Genomic DNA, 27,120 nt, shown 5'->3' on the forward strand with positions numbered 1-27,120 from the left:
CATCCATCAACTGATGAATGGATAAAGAAGATGTGGTATATACATACAATGGAATATTACTCAGATATCAAAAAGAATGGAATCTTGCCACTTGCAATGATGTGGCTGGAACTAAAGGGTATTATGCTAAGAGAAATAAGTCAGAGAAAGACAAATACCATATGATTTCACTCATATGTGGAATTTAAGAAACAAAACAGATGAACATAGGGGAAGGGAAGGAAAAATAGAATAAGATAAAAACAGAGAGAGGCAAAGTATAAGAGACCCTTACTTATAGAGAACAAACTGAGGGTTGCTGGAGGGGAGGTGGGTAAGGGGATGGTTTAAATGGGTGATGGGCATTAAGGAGGGCACTTGATGTAATGAGCACTGGGTGTTATATGTAAGTGATGAATCATTAATTCTACTTTTGAAACTAATACTATAACTAACTTGAATTTAAATAAAATCTTGGAAGAAAAAAAGAGATATTGTGGTTTTGGCAGAGGGATAAACACATAGATCAGTGGAACTAAATAGAGAACTCAGAATAGACTGCAAAAATATGTGCAACTGATTTTTGAGAAAGATGTACAAGCAATTCAATGAAGAAGGAAGGATAGCCTTTTCAATACATGGTATTGGAACAATTGGACATCTATAAGCAAAAAAAAAAGATGGACTTCAACTTTTTGCAAAAATTAACTAAAAATGGATTATGGACTTAAATGTATAACAGAGAAGGAAGAAAGGGTTTCAGTAATAGAAGCTAAACTATAAGTACAAAAGTGAATAAACACAATTTATAATAAGCTAAGAGTGATAAAAAGGGAAAAAGAATTTTTTAAATTATATATAAAAGAGTTTAAAAAGATTTATGAACAGTAGCATATATTAAGGAGTATTAAAGAAGATCCAACATATGGCTAAAAGGAGTTCCTAAATAAAGGAAACTAAAGCGAGGGAAAGGAACAAATATTAAAAACTATAATTCAATAAAGTAATCCTGAAAATTTTTAGGCTTGAAATTGCATGTTGAAGGATCATATCCTTCATAATGGTCATGACGAAGATAAACTGTATTTAAATTACTGTACTCTAAAGAAAAAGAAGAAATCCTTCGGGTATTGAAGCCAAAAAACCAAGTGGCTCATATGGGAAATAAAATATTTGGCATTAATTCATTGTACCAAAAAAATAATAGAAGCAATTTTGAGATAATCAGAAAAGGAAATGTCACCCAAGGATTTTATATCTGATAAAACTGAACAAACTATCATCAGTGTGCAAAAACTCAGGGAATATCATTTCCATTAGCCCTTCCTGAAGAAACTTATTAATTCATGAACTTCAAAGAACCAAAATAACTAGAGAGACATTAACATAAGTACAGGTAATGAGCATTAAATATATAGTTCCTCTTAGAACTAAGACTAAATGAGGACCCTTATCTCATACCATATATAAAACATAACTCAAAAATGCATCAAAGGGGCAACAGTTTGCATTCCCACCAACAGTGCATGAGGGAACCTTTTTTAGCATGTCCTCACCAACACTTGTGGAAAACAGTATGGAGGTTCCTCAAAAAATTTAAAATAGAACTACCGTATGATCCAGTAATCACACTAATGAGTATTTACCCAAAGAATACAAAAACACTAATTCAAAAGGATACATGCACCCCTTTTTCTATTGAAGTATTATTTACAATAGTCAAATTATGGAAGCAGCTCAAGTGTCCATCAATAGATAAATGGATAAAGATGTGGTATATATATACAATGGAATATTATTCAGCCATAAAAAGAATGAAATCTTGCCATTTGCAACAGCATGGATGGAGCTAGAGAGTATGCTAGGTGAAATAAATCAGTCAGAGAAAGACAAATGCTACATGATTTCACTCGTGTAGAATTTAAAAAACAAACAAATGAACAAATGGAAAAAAAGAGACAAACCAAGAAACAGACTCTTAACTATAGAGAACAGATGGTTAGCAGAGGGGAGGTGGGTGAGGGGTGAAATAGGTGATGGAGATTAAGAGTACACTTACCATGATGAGCACTGAGTAATATATGGAATTGTTGAATCACTATATTGTATACCCGAAACTAATATAAGACTGTATGTTAAAAAATAAAAATAAAGCTCTCTAGCTGTGAAAAAAATGCATCAAAGGCCTAAATATAAGAACTAAAACTATGAAATGCTTTGAGAAATCACAGCTATCCATCTATATGACCTTGAATGAGGCAATGGTTTCTTAACAATGACATCTAAAGCACAAGCACCAAAGAAAGCATAGATACATTGGACACCATCAAAATTTAAAATTGTTCAAAAGACAGATCAAGAAAATGAAAAGACAATCCACAGAAAGAGGAAAAGGGTTTATAAATCATATATCTGGTAAGAGTCTAATGCCCAGAATACATATATGTTTTTAAAACTCTTGCAGCTCAACAATAACAAAACAACCCAGTTGAAAAAGGAGCAAAGGGTCTGAACTGAAATTTCTCCAGAGAACATATAGAGGTGACCAATAAGTGCATGAAAATATGTTCAACATCATCAGAAGTTAGGGAAATGCAGATCAAAGCCACAATGAGATACCACTTCGTAGCCACTAAAAAGGCTATTATCAAACTGGCGGACAGTAACAGCTCTCGGCAAGGTTATGGAGAAATGGAAGCATTGTCCATGCAGGTGGGAATATAAATGGTGCAGCCACTCTGGAAAACCACTTGCCAGTTTCTCAACATGTTCAGCTTAAAGTTACCATATGACTCAGCAATTCCACTCATAAGTATATACCCAAGAGAAACCAAAAACGTATTTTTTACACAAAAACTTGTACATGAACATTGATAGCAGTGTTGTTATGCACTGTTACCAAAAAATGGCAACAACCTAAAAAGCCCCATCTGATGACTGCACAAACAAAATGTGGTATATCCAAACAGTGACATCATTTTTAGCCATAAAAAGGAATGTTGTACTGATAAGTGCTACAGTAGAGAGGAACTTTGAAAACATTATGCTATGTGAAACGAGCCAATCAAAAAAGATCACGTATTGTATCATTCCACCAATACAAAATGTCCAGAAGAGTCAAATCCATTGAAACAGACAATAGCTTAGTGGTTGCCAAGGGCTGGGGGAAAGGAGAAATGGGAGTTTCTGCTAATGGGTACAGGTTTCTTTTTTCAGTTGATGAAAATGTACTAAAATTCGTTAAAGGTGGTTGCATACCTTTATGAGCACATTAAAAACTACTGCATTGCATACTTTAAAAGGGTATCAATGGAACGTGGATCACCACATCAAAAACCAATGATGTATTGTATGGTGACTAACATAACATAATAAAATTTAAAAAAATAAAAAATAAAAAAATAAAATTACATGAATTATGTTTCAATTAAGCTGTTATATTTTAAAAGACCAAATGAGTGTTAAAAAGAGTACTGGTTTTATGCTCTGTTACAGACTGAATGTTTATATCCCTCCAAAAGTCATATTGCTGAAACCTAATCCCCAATGTGATGATATTTGGAGATGAGTGCCTGTGGGACACCTCTGCCGGCATGAGTGGAATTAGTACCCTCCTAAAAGAGACCCCAGAGAGCTCCCCTTCTGCTATGTGAGGACACAGCAAGAAGATAGCCATCTATGAACTAGGTAGCAAGCCCTCACCAGGCACTGATCTGCTGGTGCCTTGATCTTGGAATTCCAAACTCCAGAACTGTGAGAAATAAATGTCTGTTGTTTATAAGGCACTCAGTCTATGGTATTCCCCTACAGCAACCTAAATGAAAACATGACAATGTAGATATAATACAGCTATTAAAAAAAAAAAAAAACTGGGGTTGAATGGGGAAAGCAAATGCAAAAATTTCAGCCACTCTCAATAATTAATTGGTTGTGGTAGTAGTCACATTATTATGATGAGACCTTTTGCTGTGTAATTCTGGATTAAGTAAATGAGGAATTATGGGTTATTCTAGTTATACCATCCCTTGTGTCCTTTCCTAGAGGAAAGAAGTTAGAGATATAATATAGGCGAAGTTACATAAAATTCCTATAGTCCTGAATCTGAATGGGAAATAGCAGTATGAATTCATGAGATATCTTGTTTATGTGTGTAGCTATGTGTGTGTGTGTGTGTGTGTGTGTGTGTGTGTGAGTTACTTAACTCTGTCCACTAAAAATCATAGAAACAATGACCAACCCAGTAGCAATAAACATCCCTAGAACCCTGATTATTGTCTTGAAATACCATTTCTCAATTTAAAAAAATGGCTGATCCCAGGCTTGGGATCATATCAGATAGCAAAAACACTAGAAAATACTAGTAGAGCAATGCCAAAAGGATTCAGGAGTTGATTTTAGATGTTCCTACTTGGTAAAGATGGGGAAATTTGAATGTCAATTAGGATACTCACTGAAATGCATTAAAAACCATCAAATATGTTTAAAGTCCATAGTTCATAATGGTATCTTTAAAATCAACTCATTGGTTGTTAGAGATGAAAGGGACAAAACTCATTATCTTAAAAACTGGCAAAGAACAAGAAAATAATTAGGCATTTGTTCCTCCTTTCCTATATGAAATGTTCTATTGGGCAACCAGATAACAGATGAGGAGAAGTATCATTTTATAAAAATATCCCAATCAATAGTTGAAAAAGAAATATTGGATTAAAATATCACCTTTTTGCAACTCACAATGTGTAGATATACTCAGGGAACACTAACAGCTGCTGTCATAAAAAAAGAGTGAAACCCAGACATGATGTGCCTCCTGATGAAAGAACACATCAATTATGTCCTGAGATAGGGTTGAGCCTGACTCCAATCCAGTCTCTGGATCCAGCTGCCAATTTGCAGGAAACCCAGAAGGCAGAGTAACATGGTTGAACTGCACCACGAGAATGCAGGAGTTGGCATTCTCAGTAAAACCTGGACTGCCAGACAGCCTGAGTTCTTCAACAGATAAATCGTAGAGAAAGGAAAAAGATGGAGGGGAAACCTATAGATTAAAAGAGATTTGACAGACATATTAAATTTTCTTAAATGGGCAAGAATAAACTGTAGTGTCTAGGGATAGATACTTGCTTGGAGGAGAAGGAAGGGGCTGCCATTAGGATAGGGCACATGGAGGGAATTCTGAGATAGCTGGCAGTTTAATTTCTTGACCTGGGGAGGGGGTTACAAGGCTACTCACCTTGAAATAATTTATCTAACCCTCCACTTGATTTGTGTGGATTTCTAGATCTGTTTTACTGTGCCATAAAAAGGTTTTTAAAATCCACGCCGCCCCCCCCCCCGAAGCATGTTTATTTACAATTTCAGGTGAAAACCTCCATTCTTGGCTTGTCCAAGTTCATCACGACTCCTATTCCATGACTTTTGTGCCTGTATTTGAGAGTAAGTTTTTAAACAACTCAATTTTGCATCTGACATCATGGAACAAAGATGTATGTCCTGTTCTTCTCTAATATGCCTCTGTGCATCTTCATTCATCTTGGATAAGTGGCTGCATATCATCTTCCAGATGGTGCTTGACAAGCAAACCCTTTGTATAATGAAAGGAAACTGTGGCACTGAACACCTCATTCAGGTTTCCATCACCACCACTGCACCTTTTAGATACTAGAATAGACTGTCTGCCCCACTGCAGATTTATCACTATTTGGATGTCAACTCTTTATTCCTCCCAGACTTAATCTGCAGCAGATTACTCAAAATAGGCAGCTGTGATACAGAGAGTGAAAAGAACAGCAGGCTTGGAATGAATACCCCTGGCTCAACCAGCGACTCTTTGTAGCTATGTGATCAGGGGTAGGCCACTTGATATTCCTGCACCTGTTGCCTCATCTGGAAAGTGGGGGTGATCCACGGGGTCTCATGAAGCTTCAGTAAGGTGATGAATAGAAAAGCAGCTTGTGGACTCTACAACTCAATGGTGCCTTCATCACTCCTACACAGCTCACTTGCAATGAATTTCTTTCTCTCTGTCATCACCTATGACCCTATAATGGGTCACATTATGACTCTGCCCCATCAGGTACAAAATAATGACCGAAAGGCTCAGAGCCTCCAGGAAGCCAAGGATTGGAGACATAGAGTCTTGGAATGTGAAGGCCTCAGGGGGTCTCAGAGCCATCTGACCCTGAGTGGCATGTTGTGTCCCTTCTAAGGAGCCCCAGGATTCCACAGCCAACTTCAATGGCTGCTTTAGGGCCCAGAAGAAGGAGAAGCCCACAAGACTCTGACTGCCACTGCTACTTCCTTCTGAGCAGTTCTACATCATCAAATCTATTCCTTGGTGCTCTATGTAAGAGTTCATTTTACAGGTTCTGAAAAACAATAAAACAACAACAGAAATGTATCTGTTCTAATTCTCATTTTGCAAATAAGAATAAAGACCTAGAAAAGGTAAGAGACTCATTCAGCATCTTTTTTTAAAGTTTTTATTTTAATTCCAGTTAGTTAACAGTGTTATATTAGTTTCAGGTGTACAATATAGTGATTCAATAATTCCATGTGTCACCCTGTGCTCATCACAAGTGCACTCTTTATCCCCATCACTTACTTCACCCATGCCCCCAACCATCTCCCCTCTGATAACCATCAGTTTGTTCTCTATAGTTAAGAGTCTGTTTCTTGGTTTGCCTCCCTCCCTCTCTCTCTCTTTTTTATTTTCCTTTGCTCATTTGTTTTGTTTCTTAAATTCCACATATGGGTGAAATCATATGGTATCTGTCTTTCTCTGACTGACTGATTTCACTTAACATTATACTCTCTTAACATTATATTCTCCATCCACGTGGTTGCAAATGGCAAGCTTTCATTCTTTTTTATGGCTGAGCAACATTCCATTGTGTGTATATACACACACACACACACACACACACACACATATATATATATATTATACATATCTTCTTTATCCATTCATCAATCGATGGACACTTGGGCAGCTTCCATATCTTGGCTACTGTGAATAATGCTGCTATAAACACAGGGATGCATGTATCACTTTCAATTAGTGTCTTTGTATTTTTGGGGTAAATAGCCAGTATTGCGATTGTTGAATTGTAGGGTAGCTCTATTTTTTAACTTTTTGAGGAATCTCCATACTGTTTTCCACAGTAGCTGTACTAGTTTGCATTCCCACCACCAGTGCACAAGTGTTCCTTTTTCTCCACATACTCACCAACACTTGTTGTTTCTTGTTTTGTTGATTTTAGCCATTCTGACAGGTGTGAGGTACTATCTCATTGTAGTTTTGATTTGCATTTCCCTGACGGTGAGTGATGATGAACATCTTTTCATATTTCTGTTGGCTATCTGTATGTCTTCTTTGGAGAAATGTCTATTTGTGTCTTCTGCCTATTTTTAATTGGATTTTTTTGTTTCTTGGGTGTTGAGTTTATAAGTTCTTTAAAAGCATTTTTTTAAATTATTTATTTATTTATTTATTTGAGAGAGAGAGAGTGCACGTGCAAGTGGGGGCAGGAGGAGAGGGAGAGGGAGAAGCAGACTCCCCACTGAGCAGGGAGCCCGACTCAGGCTCAATCCCAGGATCCTGAGATCATGACCTGAGCTGAAGGCAGACCCTTAACAGACTGAGCCACCCAGGCACCCTGAGTTTTAAAAGTTTTTTATATATTTTAGACACTAACCCTTTATCAGATATGTCATTTGCAAATATCTTCTCCCATTCTGTAGGTTGCCTTTTAGTTTTGTTGATTATTTCCTTCACAGTGCAGAAGTTTTTTATTTTGATGTAGTCCCAATAGTTTATTTTTGCTTGTTTCCCTTGCCTCAGAAGACATATCTAGAAAAAGTTGTTATGGCTGATAAAGAAGTTACTGCCTGTGTTGTCTTCTAGGATTTTTATGATTTCAGGTCTCCCATTTAGATATTTAATCCATTTTAAATTTATTGTTGTGTATGGTATAAGAAAATAGTCCAGTTTCATTCTTTTGCATGTTGCTGTCCAGTTTCCCCAACACCTTTTGTTGAAGAGACTTTTTCCCATTAGATATTCTTTCCTGCTTTATCAAAGATAAATTGGTCATATAGTTGTGGATTTATTTCTGGGTTTCCTATTCTATTGCATTGATCTATGTGATTATTTTTGTGCCAGCACCATACTGTTTTGATTACTACAGCTTTGTACTTTGTAATATACCTTCAAGTCTGTAATTGTGATGCCTCCAGCTTTGCTTTTCTTTTTCAAGTTCGCTTTGGTTATTCAAGGTCTTTTGTGCTTCTGTAAATTTTAGGATTGTTTGTTCTAGTTCTGTGAAAAATGCTGGTCGTATTTTGATAGGGACTGCATCAGATTTGTAGAATGCTTTGGGTAGTATAGATATTTTAACAATATTTGTTCTTCCAATCCATGAGCATGGAATGTCTTTCCATTCCTTTGTGTCATTTTCAATTTCTTCCATCAGGATTTTTATAGTTTCCAGAGTACAGGTCTTTCACCTCTTTGGTTGAGTTTATTCCTAGGTATCTTATTATTTTTGTTACAATTGTAAATAAGATTGTTTTCTTTATTTCTCTTTCTGTTGCTTCATTATTGATGTATATGTACAGGATTTTGTGTCCTGAGACTTTACTGAATTTGTTTATCAGTTCTAGTAGCTTTTTGGTCGGTCTTTGGGTTTTCTATATCATGTCATCTGAAAATAGTGAAAGTTTAACTTCTTCCTTATTGATTTGGGTGCCCTTTATTTCTTTTTGTTGTCTGCTGTGGCTGGACTTCTAGTACTTTGTTGAATAAAAGTGGTAAGAGTAGACATCCTTGAGTTGTTTCTGACCTTAGGGGAAAAGCTCTGTTTTTTCCCCATTGAGGATGATACTAGCTGTGGGTCTTTCATATATGGCCTTTATTATGTTGAGGTATGTTCCCTCTAAACTTATTTTCTGGAGGGTTTTTATCATGAATGGATGTTGTGCTTTGTCAAATGCTTTTTCTGCATCTGTTGAAATTATCATATCATTCTTATCCTTTCTCTTACTGATGTGATGTATCACTTTGATTGATGTGCAAATATTGAACCACCCTGGCAACCCAAGAATAAATCCCACTTAATCATGGTGAGTGATTTTTTTCATGTATTGTGGATTTGGTTTCCTAGTATTTTGTTGTGAATTTTTGCATCTATGTTCATCAGAGATATTGGCCTGTAATTCTCTTTTTTAGTTGTGTCTTTATCTAGTTTTGGTATAAGGTAATGCTGGCCTCATAGAATGAATTTGCAAGTTTTTCATTCTTCTTCTATTTTTTGGAATATTTTGAGAAGCATAGGTATTAAATCTTATTAAATGTTTGGTAGGATTCGTCTGTGAAACCATCTCATCTTGGACTCTTGTTTGATGGAAGATTTTTGATTACTGATTTAATTTCTTTGTTGGTTATTGGTGTATTCAAATGTTTTATTTCTTCTTGTTTCAGTTTTGTAGTTTATATGTTTCTAGGAATTTATCCATTTCTTCTAAGTTGTCCAATTTATTAGCATATAGTTTTTCATAATATTCTCTTATAATTGCATTTCTGTGTTGTTGGTTGTTATTTCTCCTCTCTCATTTGTAATTTTATTTATTTGAGTCCTTTCTTTTTTTTTCTTGATAAGTCTGGCTAGACGTTTACCAATTTTATTGATTTTTTTCAGTGAACCAGCTCCTGGTTTCATTTACCTGTTCTATTGGGTTTTTTTAGTTTCTGTACCATTTATTTCTGCTCTAATCTTTACTATCTCCTTCCTTCTGCTGGTTTTAGGTTTTGTTTGTTCTTTTTCTAGCTCCTTTAGGTGTAAGATAAGGTGGTTTATTTGAGCTTTTTCTTGCTTCTTTAAGTAGGCCAGTATTGCTATAAACTTCCCTCTTAGAACATCCCATAGGTTTTAGACCATCGTATTTTCATTTTCATGTGTTTCCATGTACTTTTAAAATTTCTTCTTTTATTTCCTGGTTGAATCACTCATTGTTTAGTAGCATTTTATTTAACCTCCATATATTTGTGGTCTTTCAAGATTTTTTCTTGTGGTTGACTTCTAGTTTCATAGCATTGTGATCAGAAAAGATGTGTGGTATGACTTCGGTCTTCTTGAATTTGTTGAGGATTATTCTGTGGCCTAGCATGTGATCTGTTCTGGAGAATGTTGCATGTGTACTTGAAAAGATTATGTATTCTGCTGTTTTAGGAAGGAATGTTCTGAATATAACTGTTAAATCCGTCTAGTCCTGTGTGTCATTCAGAGCCATTGTTTCCTTATTGATTTTCTATTTAGATGATCCATCCATTAATGTAAGTAGGGTGTTAAAGTCTCCTACTATTATTATATTATTATTTATCAGTTCTTTTATGTTTGTTATTAACTGTTTTATGTATTTAGGTGCTCCTGTGTTAGCTGCATAAATATTTACAATTGTTTTATCTTCTTGTTGGATTGTCCTCTTTATTATTGTATAGTGTCCTTCTTTGTCTCTTGGTACAATCTTTGTTTTAAAGTCTATTTTGTCTGATATAAGTATTGCTACCCTGGCTTTCTTTTGACATACATTTGCATGATAGATGTTTCTCCAACCCCTCACTTTTAATCTGCAGGTGTCTTTTGGTCTAAAGTGAGTCTTTTGTAGGCAGCATATAGATGAATCTTTGAATCCATTTGCATTCAAAGTAATTACTGATAGATATGGGAGTGCCTGGGTGGCTCAATCAGTTAAGTGTCCAACTCTTGAATTCAGCTCAGGTCATGATGTCAGGGCCTGGGATCAAACCCCACATTGGGCTCCATGCTCAGCGGGGAGTCTGCTTGAGATACTCTTTCTTCCTCTCCTTCTGCCCCTCTCTCCACCCATGTGCACTCTCTCTCTTTTTCTCTCTCTCTCAAATAAGTGGACATATCTTTCTTTAAAAAAAAGTAATCACTGATAGATATGTATTTATTGTCATTTTATTATTTTTGTAGTTGTTTCTGACTATTTTCTCTGTTCCTTTCTTGTCTTTCTCTCTTTCATGGTTTGTTGACTTTCTTTAGTGATGTATTTGGATTTCTTTCTCTTTATTCTTTGCATATTTATTAGTGGTTTTTAATATATGGTTACTGTTAGGTTTGTGTATAACACAACCTGCATATAGCAGTCTGTATTACGTTGATGGTTTAAGTTTGAACCATTCTTTTCTCCTCTCTTCCCATGTTTTAGGTACATATTGTCATATTTTACATCCTTTTATTTTGTGAATTCTTGGACTGATTTTTTACAGAAATATTCATTTTTACTGCTTTTCTGTTTCCTACCTTCATACTGCCACTTTATGTTTCTCCTTTCCACTCAAAGAGTCCTCTTTAATATGTCTTGCAAGGCTGGTTTAGTGGTCATGAATTCCTTTAGTTTTTGTTTGTCTGGGGAAACTCTTTATCTCTCCTATTTTGAATGATAGCCTTGCCAGATAGGGTGTCCTTGGCTGCAGATTTTTCCCATTCAGCACTTTGAATATATCATGCCACTCTCTTGGGCTTACAAAGTTTCTGCTGAAAAATCCCCAACTAGCCTTATGGGGGTTCCCTTATATGTTACTGTCTTCTTTTGTCTTCATGCTTTTAATTTTTTTTGTTTTTGTTTATCACTATATTTTGCCAATTCAATTGCAATATGTCTTGGTGTGGATCTACTTTTGTTGATTTTGTTGTGAGCTCTCTGTACCTCCTAGATCTAGATATCATTTTCTTTTCCCAGATTAGGGAAATTTTCAGCTATTATTTCTTCAAATAAAATTTCTCCCCCTTTTCTTCTCCTGGGACTCCTAGAATACAAATATTATTATATTTGATGGAGTCACTGAGTTCCCTAAGTTTATTCTCATGTTGTATAATAATTCTTTTTCTTTTCATTCAGCTTCATTACTATCCTATCTTCTAGGTCATTCATTCATTCTTCTGCTTCTTCCAGCCTGCTGTTCATTCCATCCAGCATGTTTCTTATTTCATTTATTGGGCTCTTTATCTCTGCTATGTTATTCCTTAGCTCTGTGTTAAAGGTCTCACTCAGGTCTTCCACTCTTTTCTCTTGAAGTTCAGTGAGTATCTTTACGATTACTACTTTAAATACTCTATCAGGCATGTTACTTATGTCTGTTTTGCTTAGATCTCTGGCTGTGGCCTTGTCCTGTTCTTTCATTTGGGATAAATTCCTCTATCTTCTCATTTTGTCTAAGTCTCTGTGCCTATTTCTGTGTGTTAGGGAAATCAGATACATCTCTTATTCTTGAGGGTAGTGGCCTTATGAAGAAGAGGTCCTGTAGTGCCCTCCCATGTAGTGTTCCCTATTCCCCATGGCCTGACACTTCTGTGAGTGTCTCCAATGTGTGTTGCATGTGCTCTCCTGTTTTGTCCTGGCCACTTTATCCTTAAGGCCAGTCATCTGCAGAGGCTCTCTTTGCCCATTGTGGGCAGGGTTTGGTCCCTGGGCTGAATGTGGTGCATTTTCACTAGGTGTGCTCTGCTCTGCTTATGAAATAAGAACTGTCACCACTACCACCAGAACTGAGGTTCTGAGAAACTTCTGAGTGGGGAGATGAGGTGTGAGCCGGGGTTTGGCCAGTCTCCTGGAGGGGGTCTGCTGTGCTGGGACTGAGCCAAGCCTGACTTGGAGGGGCATTTCCACCAGAGTGTGGGGAGTAGGGCTTGGGGCAAGCAAGGTACATAGCAAGTGAGCTCCACATTGGTTCCTGCAGGAAGGCCTGTGCTTATGCTGGGAGGTAGGGGAAGGAAATGGCACTGGCCAGTTTCTTTGTTCTTGGAGTGGTCTGTCTGTAAATGCTGTCTCTCCAGGACACACTCTGAGATAAGTGAATTACCTCCCCACTAAATGCCCCAAGTGCTCTTCAGACCGCTGTTTCCATGTTGTACGTCCACTGGTTGTTTGCCTGCCTTCTCTCCAAGAGCAGCGCTATGCCTTCTGGGATTTAACACAGCCAACCCTGCTGACCTTTAAAACTCCAGGCTTTAAGCCCTGCTGGTTGCCAGAAGTCACAAAATTTATCCCCTTTCACTTTCCAAGCCAGTTACTGTGGGGATTCCATTTCCCTGGGAGCTGTCTTGTGTGCTAGTCTGTCTTTTGCCCTTCTCCATAACCATGGCTCCCTCTCCATTACAGCAGCCATGATCCATTTCTCTCCCAAACCATGTCTCCATACTTCCTGCCTTCTTCTATGTAGCCTCTTCTCTCCCTTTAGTTATGGAGTTTGTTCTGCCAGTCTTAAGGTCAATTTCTGGAGTATTTAGGATGATTTGATAGTCATCTAGTTATATTCATGACAAGAGGTGAGCCTCCTACTCTGCTGCCATCTTCCAACTTCTCTCATCCAGCCTTTCAACTAGTGACAGGAAGAACTGTGGCCAGAATGTAGTTCTTCTGGATTCTATGCCAGCATCCATTCCACCAAGTCTCTCTCTGTGGTGCTTCCAGGGTTCTGTATTGGCCTTATGGATAAGAAACAGAACTAGCAGCTGGGCAACCAACTACGGTTGTGCCCTGCACAAGGACAGCCCATCGAGGCCGGGCACCCTGTACTGGTGCTTGTTCCTTTGGTATTTTCTGCTTAGTATGACTGTGCTATGTGAGCTGGCTTTAACTCTGGCCAACGGTATGTCCAACTTTGTGTGCCAAGGCTCCCCTGCTTCTTCTCTCTTCTGAATCCTTTCAAGGTGTCCTCCCAATTTAGCCTCATCTGAGCTCTGTTGTGTACAGTGAAGACCAGTGAGTTTTTGATGAAGCACATCCATAGAATTGTGAAGATTGATGGTTTTTCCGATAGTCTGTGTCCTCAAAGTAAGTTAGATACGACTGGAAACTGTAATTGCTTGTCCAAGCCACTAGGGTACCATTTAGGAAATTACTTCCTCAGTAAAATTTAGTAAATTACAGTTGTAATTTAGTAAAACTAGGCTACTCTTTGGTAAATTAGTGTTTCAGGGCAGTTGCAATGATGTACTGCACAGAACTTAGTGAATGGTATCCCAGTGACCTAAAATCCTTAATGCCCCTTCTAGGTGGGCCTGTGCAAAGGGGAAAGCTTCTGTGTCATGGGAAAAATGTCCAGTTTATTATAATTCATGAGAAGGGAGAGACCAAGAGTCCTTAGGAGGTCAGAGGGTCCTCCCTGCATTTGTTAAGGAAAATTTCTCAAACAGCACATGTAAATAGCTCCCAAATGGATACAAAATTCAGAGCATTTCATAGCTTTCAGGGACAATCAATTTGAAAGGAGGAAAGAAGGAAGGAAGAAAAATTTTCATGATTGATAGAATGGGATGTTTAAAGAAGCAACCAAAACGTTTTTAATGGATCCAAATATTCATAAACACATGGTAAGAATGATGGTGCTTTATAAATGCTCTAACATAAAGTCTTGATAATATACAGATAATGCCCCAGGGGACCTATAATGTGCTTCTCCTCAGAAGCTCAACAAACTGCTATGTAAATTATTAGCGATTAATATTTTCTACATTAATCTTATACATACATTTAATCTTCAAACATTACTGCTGGCTCTTTTGCCAATCTCCCTTCAGTCATTATTAAATAAAATTTCTCATTTCTTTCTTCCTACAAACATCCCTTTTTTCTTAAATCTTTCAGAATTTCTGGAATATACCAAAAGATTTGAGAAAAATCTGTCTTTGCTAGAAGATACTCTGGCAAGTCAATCCTTCTGAAAGAATTAATTTTTTTGAAATCAGTGCCTACTTAGTTTTGCAATTTTCTTTTAAAGAATGCACTCCATTTTAGAAGACTTTTGTTAAGGGGAACTTATTCCTCATCTCATGCCCCAGAAGTTTTCTCTGCCCCTAGCTTGCTCCTCCCTGTAAAGGAGTGACTTATTTGATCAATGTTTGGACCACATTACTTGGAGGGCATTGATGCCCATCTCAGCTGCTATGGGTTGAATTGTGTCTCCTAAAAAAATACGTTGAAGTCCTAACCCCTAACATTTGTGAATGTGACCTTATTTTGAAATAGGGCTTTGCAGACGTACTCAAGTTAAGACAAGGTCATTAGAATGGGACCCTAATCCAATATGACTTGTGTTCTCACAAGAAGAGAAGAAACACAGATGCATCTACAAGCTGAGAATGCCAAGGACTGCTAGCAAACACCAGAAGCTAGGAGAGGCAAGGAAGGATTCTTCCCTACAAGTTTCAGAGGAAGCATGGCCCTGCTGACACGTTGGTTTTGGACTTCTTGCCTCTGGAACTGTGAGAGAATAAAGGTCTGTTTTCAGCCACGAGTTTGTGGTACTTTGTTGCAGGAATCCTATAAAACCAGTATACCACCGTTGCTCTCTCTCCTCTTCTATCTGCCTCTTGTACCCATGCATGGTGAGGGTCTGTTCTAGCCAAGTCTCATCTTTCAATTCCAGCTCTCACCTGTGGCAAAACCAGGCAAATCAGAGTCACGAAAAGTCCTAAAGATTTAGGTTGTGGAAGGGAGATCCCTCTGTTCTCTCTCATCCAAATCTGCCACTTCCTAAAGCTGCCCCAGAACTTTGCTTCATTGTGTTCCTTGTGTCTATTTGAAGATGGTTATAATGTGGAGGCTCCTACCATTTAGTTATAACACACTGTTCCATCTATGTCACCTGTTCACCCCCTATGCTGGTTAACAAGCTAGTGTTGGCTACAAATCTACCCTTGTATTCTCTCTACTTCATGTGGCTGGTGCCTGCCATTCATTCCTGTCTGCTTCTCTATTTAAACATTGCCATTATCCTGAGTAACTTCAACATCTTCATGACAACCCACCCAGCAGCCTTGGCCTATCAGCTCCTGCAAAACCTCACCACTATGTCCTGCTTCACTGCATCTGGCTTGATCACTCAACTATGACTACCCTTTGACCATCATTTATCCCCTTGACTAATATTTGTCCTTGCCCCCCCCCCCCCACTCCACACAGCAGAAACAAGGAACACTTTTCACATTTGGTCAGGTCACTCTGAGCATGTCAACCTTCTTCCTAAAAAAATAATTCATAAATAAAATATATAGAGATATAGAACAGAGTAATGGTTGCCAGGAGGGCAGGGGGTTGGTGGGTGTGGCTATATAAGGATAGTGTGAGGGAGCCTGGTGGTGATGGGACAGTATCTTGATTGCAGTTGTCATGTGAGTCTACACATGTGATAAAATTGCACAGAACTGTGCACACACACAAATGAGTGCATATAAAACTGTGACTATCTGAACAAGCTCTCTGGATTGAATCAGTATTAATTTCTTGCTTTTGATATTGTACTATAGTTAAAGAAGATGTTACGTTGGGGGAAAATGAATGAAGGGTACACTGGACTTTCTTGTACTTTTTTTTTTTTTGCAACTTCTTGTAAATCTATAATTATATCCCCCAAATAGATTTTTTATTTATTTATTTTTAAGATTTTATTTTTTTATTTTTTGACAGAGAGAGAGACAGCGAGAGAGGGAACACAAGCAGGGAGAGTGGGAGAGGAAGAAGCAGGCTTTCTGCGGAGCAAGGAGCCCAACATGGGGCTCGATCCCAGGACCCTGGGATCATGACCTGAGCCAAAGGCAGACGCTTAACCAACTGAGCCACCCAGGCACTCCCAAAATAGATTTTTTAAAAAGGGAAATCAAGTTGCCATTCCTGACATTGTGTTAAATGCTGAAGACAGAGTCAAGAGCAAAACAGACGGTGTATCTTACCTCATATTATTGAGAAAGACCAATGGGGATTTACTGCGGTTCCCATCACTCATGAAACAAGCCAGAATCCTGAACAAGGCCTTGTAGGCTCCCTGATGGGCCCTGCCAACCCTGGAAGCCTATCGTCCCACCATCCTTTGCCTCCATTCTCTGCCCTCCAGCCATGCTGGCCTCCCCAGATGCCCTAGCTCGCATCAGGCTTTCTCCATGACAGGCCCTCCCACCCATCCACCTCTGAGTAGTCTCCCCTGAGTCCTAGACCTCATCAGGCCCCCTGTTACAGGCTCTCCTACCACCTTGAACCTTTTCTCCAGAGGTGCAATGGATCTAAACTTCCCTATTAAATTATAAGAGTGAATGATTTCTCTACTCATGATTAAATCCTCAGCACCTCATACAGTGGCTGGAAATTAGGAGTCTCACAGTCTGAACTTTTTGAATGAGCAAATGACTAGAAGGGCTTTAAGAAGAGGAAGGAAATAGTCTGATTTACCTTTGTCAAAATAATTTTTTTATATTTTAGAACAACTATAGAGCTACAGAATAATCACAAATGTAGTACAGAGTTTTTATACAATCCATATACAGTTTCCCTATTGTTAACATCTTATATTAGTATGGTAGATTTGTCACAATGAAGCAATATTGATACACTATCATTAACTAAAGTCAATATTTTATTCAGATTTCCTCGGTTTTTCTCCCTAGTGTCCTTTTCTGTTCTAAGAGCCCTTCCAGGGCACGACATTAACAATTTGTTGTCATGTCTCTTTAGACTGCTCTTGTTTGTGACAGTTCTCAGACATTCTTTGTTTTTGATGTCTTCAACAGTTCTGAGGATTGTTGGTCAGATATTTTGCAGAATTTTCCTCAACTGGAATTTTTTTTTTATATTTCTCTCATAGTTAGACTGGGGTAATATAGTTTTGGGGGAGGAAGACCACAGACGTAAAACACATTCTCAGCACATCACATCAAGGGTACCTGTATCAACATGACTTATCACTGTTGATGTGACCTTGATCATCTGGTCTCAGGGAGTGTTTGTCTACTGTAAAGTTACTCCCTGCACTTTCTCTACTGTAAAGTTACTCCCTGCACTTTCCACTCTGTGCTTTTAGGGAGACAATCACTATGTGCAGCCCACACATAGGGAGTGAAATGTTATGCTCCCTCTCCTTAAGAGTAAAGTTATCTCTATAAATTACTTGGAACGCTTCCACTTAGGAGATTTCTTCTCCACTATTCACTTACTTATATATTCAGTCATTTATTTGTATAAATATGGACTTGTGGGTATTTATGTTTTGGGTTATATATGACTTCGCTTTTTTGCTCAAATAATTCCAGCTTTGACCATTGGGAGCTCTTTCAGTTAGCTTTTGTATCTCTTTGACATACCTCCATTATTGTGGAGATTTTTTTTTTTTTTTTTTGAGCACTTCCTTACCTTCTGGCACTACAAGATGCTCCAGGCTCATTGGTATATTTCCAACCTGAGTCCTAGATTCAGCCATTCTCCATGGATACCTGGTTCCTTCTACTGAAGAATGATATTAGACACCAAAATCCAGACAGTGGGTGTGCTCATTGTCACTGGGAGCTATTACTGAGAGGCCTTCTCAGATGACAGGCAAAGGAAATACGTGTATGTACACTAACCTGTGTACATCTCATATCTATAGATATTTCTATATGTAACAGTATAATAAGATAAACATGAGTTCATACTGGGGTCTCCAATTCTAATCCATTACCATGTAGATGCTTCTAGCCTCCTCATCTTGCTTACCTGTAACCTCCCACTCCTACAGTGAGAAACCTAACTTCCACCATTTATTTGTTTAATTCCCGTATACATGTAGAGTGGTTTCAGACTTGTTAACCCATGCTCCCTGAGAAACAACTTTATCCACTAGAATATGGTGCTTATTCTCAGTTCTTTGGGCCTTTAGTGTGTTTAGACACACACTGTGACATCAGTGATTTGTCAGGAAACCTGCTTGAAGAAGAATAAGTTCCACAGCCAAACCCTTCTCCTTGCTGACATTATTCCTATAGCAATAATATTGCCTGGGCTGCTATGTTATTCTGTACACACCTTTCCACTTGTCTGGAATGCCACCTTTCTTTCTCTGGATTTGTCCAAATTGGAAATTCCAAAGCCCATCCCAGGACTTCCATCATCATTGGGGTCATCGTCATCATCATCATCATCATCATCATCATCATCCCAACCTGGAGAGATCTCTCTCTCCCTTGGTTTTTTGGGGAAATCAATAACTGTAGAGATTAGTTGGCAGTTGATCATGTGTTGTTTTGACACCTGTTGTATCATGATGTCTTACTAAATAATCTAAAATTTTATTATTCATGTACAGGCAGTCCTCACTTTGCATGGTAGTGCGGGACAGTAAAAATGACCATGTGACCTGAAACCATGCAGAGCAATCTTAATGATCAATGGGAAAAATATGATTTTTCAATGGCATTAAATAATACCCGTCAAAACATTTAAAATCTTCTTATTGTCAGTGGCAAATATATAGGAAAAGAAAGAAATAGTAAAACTAAGTATCTAATTAGCATGCTATAATGTAAAACACTAGAAACATTGATAATTAAAGTGTTTTGTTTCTTTTTTAAAAAAACTTATCAAGGGGCGCCTGGGTGGCTCAGTTGGTTAAGCGACTGCCTTCGGCTCAGGTCATGATCCTGGAGTCCCGGGATCGAGTCCCGCATCGGGCTCCCTGCTCAGCGGGGAGTCTGCTTCTCCCTCTGGCCCTCCCCCCTCTCATGTGCTCTCTCTCATTCTCTCTCTCAAATAAATAAAATCTTTAAAAAAAAAAAAATTAAATAAATAAATAAATAAATAAATAAAAAAACTTATCAAGAGTAGTTTGAACAGTACTTTCTTTCTCGTCTAGAACTGATGATGTGGAGCAAGCAACTTTTCTATGCCTGGTGAATTGTCTCCTCCTTTCTGAGTTTGGGTCACTTTCAACATTTTCCCCTTATTCTTTCAAATGTCATAAAATATATCTGAGAGTTCCTTTAACTTGAAGTGGTTTTTGCTGGTGTTACTTCCTTTGGGACACCTTTTTTTTTTTTATCATGACCACTTTCCTCATTTATGTCTGTAATTTTGCTTTCAGTAAGTTCATCTGACTGCACATCTGCAGTCTTTCCAAAGGTGGCAGGGTCAACATTCCCATGGTCAGCTCTTTCTTCCACGATGTCATTTATGTCCAATTGAAATTTTATTTTCATCTTTATCACTTTTTTTCCTTTGATGCACCTTTATCTCTGTTGGCCAATTCTTCCTTTTGGTTATGCATTTTTATAAAATGCTTATCACTGAGGGAAAAGGAGGCTGTGCAACTTACTAAGAGAGGCACACTGACCAATCACTACAGACTTTGAAAGAAGTGCATGAGTGGTCACTGATCATGCTGCATGTGTTATTTACACAGTTATTTGTGGACTGGAGAGCTAGTAGCAGAGTTTATACTTAAGTAACAGACAGTTACCATACCATGATATGGTAACTGAAATTTGAACCACATTGTTGGGGGCCTGGTGTTATTTAACTGAACCTTGCTAACTGAGATTCATGCATATCAGAACCATGAAAAGTGAGAACTGCCTGTATTTTTACTTTGTCTCAAGTCCAGCATGAGCCCCATGAGGTAGGACCCATGACTCAGGGAGTAATCTGCACAAATCCCCCACCCTAACCCTAACCACCTGCCATAGCATATAAAAAACACTTTAATGTTTATTGAATTTGATTTTCTTCACTAGAGAAAGACCATGTAAATATATCTTAGTGTTAGAAGTTAGGGGACCTCGGGGTGCCTGGGTGGCTCAGTTGGTTAAGTGACTGCCTTCGGCTCAGGTCATGATCCTGGAGTCCCTGGATCGAGTCCCGCATTGGGCTCCCTGCTCGGCAGGGAGTCTGCTTCTCCCCCTGACCCTCCCCCCCTCATGTGCTCTCTCTCTCTCTCTCTCATTCTCTCTCTCTCAAATAAATAAATAAAATCTTAAAAAAAAAATAGAAGTTAGGGGACCTCAATTCTGGGTCTGGGTCTGCCAGTGTGAATTGTTTTTAGACTCTTCATCCAAACAAATGTATTATAACCATATTTTCTACTTGTTACTTAAGGATATAATCAAAATTCTACCAATTATTGTGTACTAGTCACATTCAAATGGAAAAAATAGAGCCCTCTTTCTCAGTTTATTCTGCAGTTAGAACTTTGAAAGGTGCATCCAAATTGTCAGCACCATCCACCCTGGTGCAATTCCTTTCTTTTTTGCATGCTCATTTGTGCAAACCTGAGCTTTGGAAAAGGTATAATTTGGCCCCTTTCCATTCTCCATTGATTCTATATCACTCACCTAGTCTCTCACTCCCCACACCTTTAACCATATCACATGTCACTCTATTTCCCCAAGTACAGAAGGAAAGGAGTTCTGTTCAAAAGAGTTCAGTCTAGAGCCTTGACATTCACAAGGCACCTAGCTTGAGACCTTTACAAATCTCCAGTTTTGTGCCCAAAATGACACTAATGCATAAAATCGCCCCCCAAAATGTTAAAATTATAACCAGAATTTTTAAGGGATTCTTTCAGACCCTTAGTGAGTCTCTAAATATGGGAATAAATTTTTTTATATTTTTATAAAGCAACTAAAATATTCTGCTAATAAAACAAACCTATGTGATATCACCACTGAGTAATATTAATTATTAATTTACCTGATGGCCAAAATAAAGTAAAAATGATGATGATGCTTTTCTCCTTCACATAAAGCATGTGGTAAGTTCATTCATTTTATAAATGGTTAATTTATCTAAAACTCCCATATTCTAACTATAGACTTTTAGACTCTTCATATTCTCTTCACTTTCATCACCATTATTATAAAATGCCCTTTTTTGGGGAGGCCATTGTTTCTTAAAGAAAAGGATGTACTGCTTCTGGCAGTGTTCCTAGGAGCTCCTTAATGAGTCAAAAACACAAAATCATTTTGACACGTGGATGTTAGCAGTCATGTGGGTTCATTAAGAGCTAAGTGATCTGATCCAAATAGCAGCCTAACTGTAAATGTAGTTCAAATTTACATCTCATCAAAATGACCAAACACTATTGTGAAGGGCAAGAGAAGAGGATTCTAAGCACAGAGAACAGCATGTGCAAAGGCCCTGGAGCAAGAAAGAACATGGCATTACCCAACTACCAAAGGTCACTGTGCCAAAGAGCAGAGAGCATAGAAAGATGTGGAGAGTAGTGCAAGATGGTCCAAAGACCACAGGGAAAGAGTTGTAAAGAAGAGAATACCATGATCCAATTTTGAAATCCCTCTGGCTGCAATGTGGCAAGTGGATAGAAAGAGAGTCATAATGGATATGGGAGAAGAAGCTATGGCAAGAGCCCAGAAGAGAGATGATGGGACTTGACCCCTTAGTGGAACCGATGAATACAAGGACAAGTGAATAGAAATACAAATTTGCAGGTCCACCACAGACCTGCTGAGTTGGAATCTCTGGGCCCTAGCGATCAGGGTTTTCATAAGCCCTCTGGGAGATTTTGACTCTCATTCAAGTGTGAGATCTATCAGACTAGGTAATAGAACAGAGAGAAGAAACTATAAAGGCAACATATGAGCAAGTTTGGCTCTTGCTCAGGGCCTGGGTGGTGGTTATTGCTCTGCCAGGGCTGGATTCAAAACAAACAAACAACAACAACAACAACAAAACCCTACCAAACACTAAGCAAAAAGACAGCAAAAGCCCTTCTTAAATTTTAATTAATGTAAAACTCTGTTCAAAGGACGCATATGACAACCAAAAATTAAGTATTTCTATGTAGCAAGATTTCTCACCCAAAATTAAGATGAATAACAGAGGGAGAGAAGATACATGTAATATTTATAATAGGAGGGAAAAGGTCACTATCCCTAATACGCAAAGAACTCAATGAGAAAACTCAGTCGAAACTGGATAAAGGATATGAATGGGAATTTCACAAAAAGAAGAAACACTGGCTAATAATGAATGAAAAGATCATCAGTCATGTTACTAATCAAAGAAATGTGATAATGACAATGGGATCAGCCTTTTTGCTTGTCAGAAGGGCAAAAGAATTTTTTTAGGACTGATAACATCCAATATTAGAGTTTCAGGAAATGGGCAAATGGATCACAGTCTACACTGTTAGTGAGAATATAAACTGGTACGATCTTTGGTTATGGTAATTTGATAGCATCTTTTAAAACTTAAAAATGCACACTCTCTGTGAACCAGGAAAAAAAAATTCTTGTGAGTTACATGCCAGAATAATTTTTGAAAGAAATAAACTATAAGACAGTTTAATTTCTATGTAGATAACTTCTTATTCATAATGTATGATATCAAGTGATTCTCGATTTACTTTCAGAGTAATTATGTTATAAATCCCTGAGGTCATTATACATCTCACCCAAAATTATAATATCTAGCAATAACAACAACAACAAAATTCAAAAGCAGTAACTGACTCCAAACATTTCAAATATTTTATTTTGAATTTCAGTGTGGAATTTCAACTGAGCATTTTTATTTCTCTTCGTAAAGCATTTTAACAGAGAGCTCTTTCACTAGGAAAAAAAAAAGCTTTCATTCCCTATGAAATCCCGTCCATTCTAAAAGAAGCTGATTAGGGAGGAGAAATGATGCCATGGATACAGTAGAGGGTGGTCCTGCAGTGGAGGACCTAACAAGCACCAAGCCTAAGACGCAGGTAAGAAAGGCTGGTACTCTGAGGGCCCTACCCGGGTGACACATACTTATAGGGTATTCAAATGCAGGCCAACCTCAAACCCTGTCAGCTAACAAATGTACAGATAAGAGGTAATGTTTAAATTGAGGAAAAGCCCTGCAACTTATATAAAGCCTGACTATCACTGAAGCAGTGTCACTCCCTGGCCCACCCACCAGTCAGCATGTGTACCCTCCTCAGTGAATAATCAGAGACCAAAAGGGGATGACAGATAGAAAATCAGAGGAAAGAGATGTTCAGATCCTTTGGAAATAATACTTTCTTTTAAAAAAGATAGTTAATTGCTTTTTTGAATGATAAGCATGGACATAGCCAATGTTCAAGAGGTATATAGTGGAAGTTAAGTCTGCTTCTCAGCCCCTGCCCCACCCCCCCGCCCAGTTCCTGAGTGTCCTCCCAGGATAGTCTATGCACATACAAATATTGCCCAGACACGTAAATGTATGGATCATATTATGCACACTCTTCTATTTTAGCTTATTTCACTTGACCATATATTTTGGAAATTGATCCAGATATCCTGAAATCTGGACCCATTTCAGTATATCTGGATCTCACTCATTAAAAAAAGAAAAAAGTTTAATACGTAAAAAAATCTTCACGTGCCAGAGCATATATATTACTGAATATTAACTTAGTTCACAAAATATTCACTTTAATTGGGTAATTCCCCCATAGCTTTTATGTTAGATCTCACTCATTTTTATAATCATGTTATTTTAAATAAAATACAAATATAGAAAACTACATAAATCAGACATGTTGGCTTAATGAATTATAATGAAGCAAACACTAGGCCAAGAGATAAAATTTTTCCAGCTTCCCCAGAAGCCCCTCCATAGACCCCACACTAATCACTGTCTCCTTCCTCCCACCATAAGTACCATTAATCTGACTTTCATAGTAATGCTTTCCTTTTGTTTTTCTTTTTATAGTTTTATCACCCATATGTGCTTTCACAAACCCTATTCTTCAATCCTATGTATTAAAAAATGTTTTGAGGGGTGCCTGGGTGGCTCAGTCGTTAAGCGTCTGCCTTCAGCTCAGGTCATGATCCCAGAGTCCTGGGATTGAGCCCCACATCGGGCTCCCGGCTCAGCAGGAAGCCTGATTCTCCCTCTCCCACTCCCCCTGCTTGTGTTCCCTCTCTCGCTGTCTCTCTGTCAAATAAATAAATAACATTTTAAAAATAAATAAATAAATAAATAAATAAATAAATAAATAATGTTTTGATATGTCTTTTAAATCTCTTTTAATCTATATTTTTCTCCTCGTCCCTTTCATTTCTTTACAATTTATCTGTTGAAGAATCTGGGCTCTTTGATAAGTGGAATTTCCCCTAATCTGGCTTTTTTTTTAATAAAGATTCACTTTCTATCATCTACTATCTAGTTACCCAGTGACGTGGCTCATATATGAAGGACATGAAAATTCTGGATTCTTTCCTTTTCTTGCCCAGTTTTCAAGATAAAGAGTTGGTGCCTTCACATCTTCTGAAGGTGATTAATTCTTTTTGTTTTAATGTTGTTATTAATTCATGGATTTAGCTTATTTGATGGATTTCAACACATTTCAATTATTATCCTTAGTGAAATTCAAATTGTTCAATCTTGGGTCAATATGAGCCTCTTCAAGTTGGCTCCTGGGTCCTTTTGATCTGACTCTAGTAGTCCTTGAGAGCTTCTTTGCCATCTGGTGTGACAAGATATTCCAGGCTCATCTTGTACATTTCCTGCTCCAGTCCTCAAATCAATCATTTTGAAGGCCTTATTTCTTTTGCAAAGAAGTAGTATTTCAGTGCCATTGAGTAGATCATTGTTTCTAGGCCTTTTTGATGGACCAAGTTAGAAAAACAAACAAACAAACATACATACAAAATATATAAATAAGATACCTCTGAGTTTATATTTGTTTAGTCAGGGTTCTCCAAAAAAACAGATCGATAAGAAAGATAGATAGAGATAGAGAAGGAGAGAGAGAGATGATAGATGATAAATAGATAGGTAGATAGATAGATAGATTGATGATAGATAGATAGATAAATGATACATAGATGATAGATGATAGAGAGATGATAGATGATAGATAGATAGATAGATAGATAGATAGATGATAGATAGATAGATAGATGATAGATAGAGATAGAGATTAAATGTTTATGGGTATGTAGATAGATAAATATAGATAGATAGAAAATAAGGAATTGGTTCACATCATTAGGGAGGCTGAGAAGTTCCAAGCTCTGCAGTCAAGCAAGCTGGAGACCCAGGAGAGCTGATACTATAGTTCCAGTCTGAGTTCAAAAGCCTGAGAAGCAGGAGAGCTGATGGTGTAAGTTCCAGCTAGAGTCTGGAAGCAGGGAATGTCCCAGCTCAAAGACAGGCAGAGAGAGCGAATTCTCCCTTACTACTCTTTTTTGTTCTATTCAGGCCTTCAACTGATTTGAAGACATTAGAGAGGACATGTGCTTTACTCAGTCTACCAATTCATATGTGTTTTTTTTTTTATTATGTTATGTTAGTCACCATAAAGTACATCATTAGTTTTTGATGTGGTGATCCATGATCCATTGTTTTCATATAACACCCAGTGCTCCATGCAGTACATGCCCTCCTTAATACCCATCACTGGGCTAACCCTTCCCCCCACGCCCCTCCCCTCTAAAACTCTGTTTGTTTCTCAGAGTCCATAGTCTCTCATGGTTCGTCTCTCCCTCCGATTCCCACCCTTCATTTTTCCCTTCCTTCTCCTAATGTCCTCCATGCTATTCCTTATGTTCCACAAATAAGTGAATTATCATATCCATATGATAATTGACTTTCTCTGCTCGACTTATTTCACTTAGCAATATGTTAATCTCACCCAGAGACACCCTCACAAACATATCCAGAACAATGTTTAATCAGATATCTGGGCATCCCATGGCCCAAACTGATGGTTAATATTAACCATCACAGGGCACCTGGGTGGCTCAGTCGTTAAGCAACTGCCTTTGGCTCAGGTCATGATCCCAGGGTCCTGGGATCAAGTCCCAGGTCGGGCTCCCTGCTCGGCAGGAAGGCTGCTTCTCCCTCTCCCACTCCTCCTGCTTGTGTTCCTATTCTCGCTATCTCTCTGTCAAATAAATAAATAAAATCTTAAAAAAAAAATTAACCATCACAATATTGGTATTTCTCATTTAAATCTGAGACCACAAGGCATTCACAAAACTTTCTCTCTCTTACCTCTGTATGTCTTTCCTTTCATCTAGAAAATCCTAATTCTCAAGGACACAAGTGATGGTAGAATTAGAACATCCCAAGTCATTTGTTTTAGCTCACATCACACACATAACATGCTCAGAATAAGAGAATAATGATACCAATAATATGATTAACTGAAAATATTAAAGAATTTTGCTCATAAGCTTTCCTCATTCTCACTTAATTTTATAATGGTTGTATTATATCCTCATTGTCAGAGCATATGGCTATTGCTTTCTATTCTTTCCCTCTCAGACTTCATTCACTCTTAGTTCTACAGATTCTATATATATACTTTAGGTGTATTTATTTATTTATTTA

General features: G+C 37.9%; 1 long non-coding RNA gene across 4 annotated transcripts in view; it reads left to right on the plus strand.

The window, feature by feature from the left end:
• Positions 1-27,120, plus strand: part of LOC118022979 — a 72,081-nt gene that overhangs the window by 14,037 nt on the left and 30,924 nt on the right. The window contains exons 1-2 of one of the 4 annotated variants that reach the window (XR_004682613.1): positions 15,261-15,283; positions 24,950-25,056. The exons of 1 other annotated variant lie outside the window; for it this stretch is intronic. This is a non-coding gene — a long non-coding RNA (uncharacterized LOC118022979). Of the gene's footprint in view, positions 1-6,408; positions 6,427-15,260; positions 15,284-24,777; positions 25,057-27,120 lie in introns of those variants that run through there. 2 more of the 4 variants (XR_004682614.1, XR_004682612.1) reach the window with 2 other exon arrangements.

The sequence above is a fragment of the Mirounga leonina genome, unplaced genomic scaffold, assembly GCF_011800145.1.
Source record: "Mirounga leonina isolate KUSES-001 unplaced genomic scaffold, KU_Mleo_1.0 Mir_178, whole genome shotgun sequence".
Lineage (NCBI taxonomy): Eukaryota > Metazoa > Chordata > Mammalia > Carnivora > Phocidae > Mirounga > Mirounga leonina.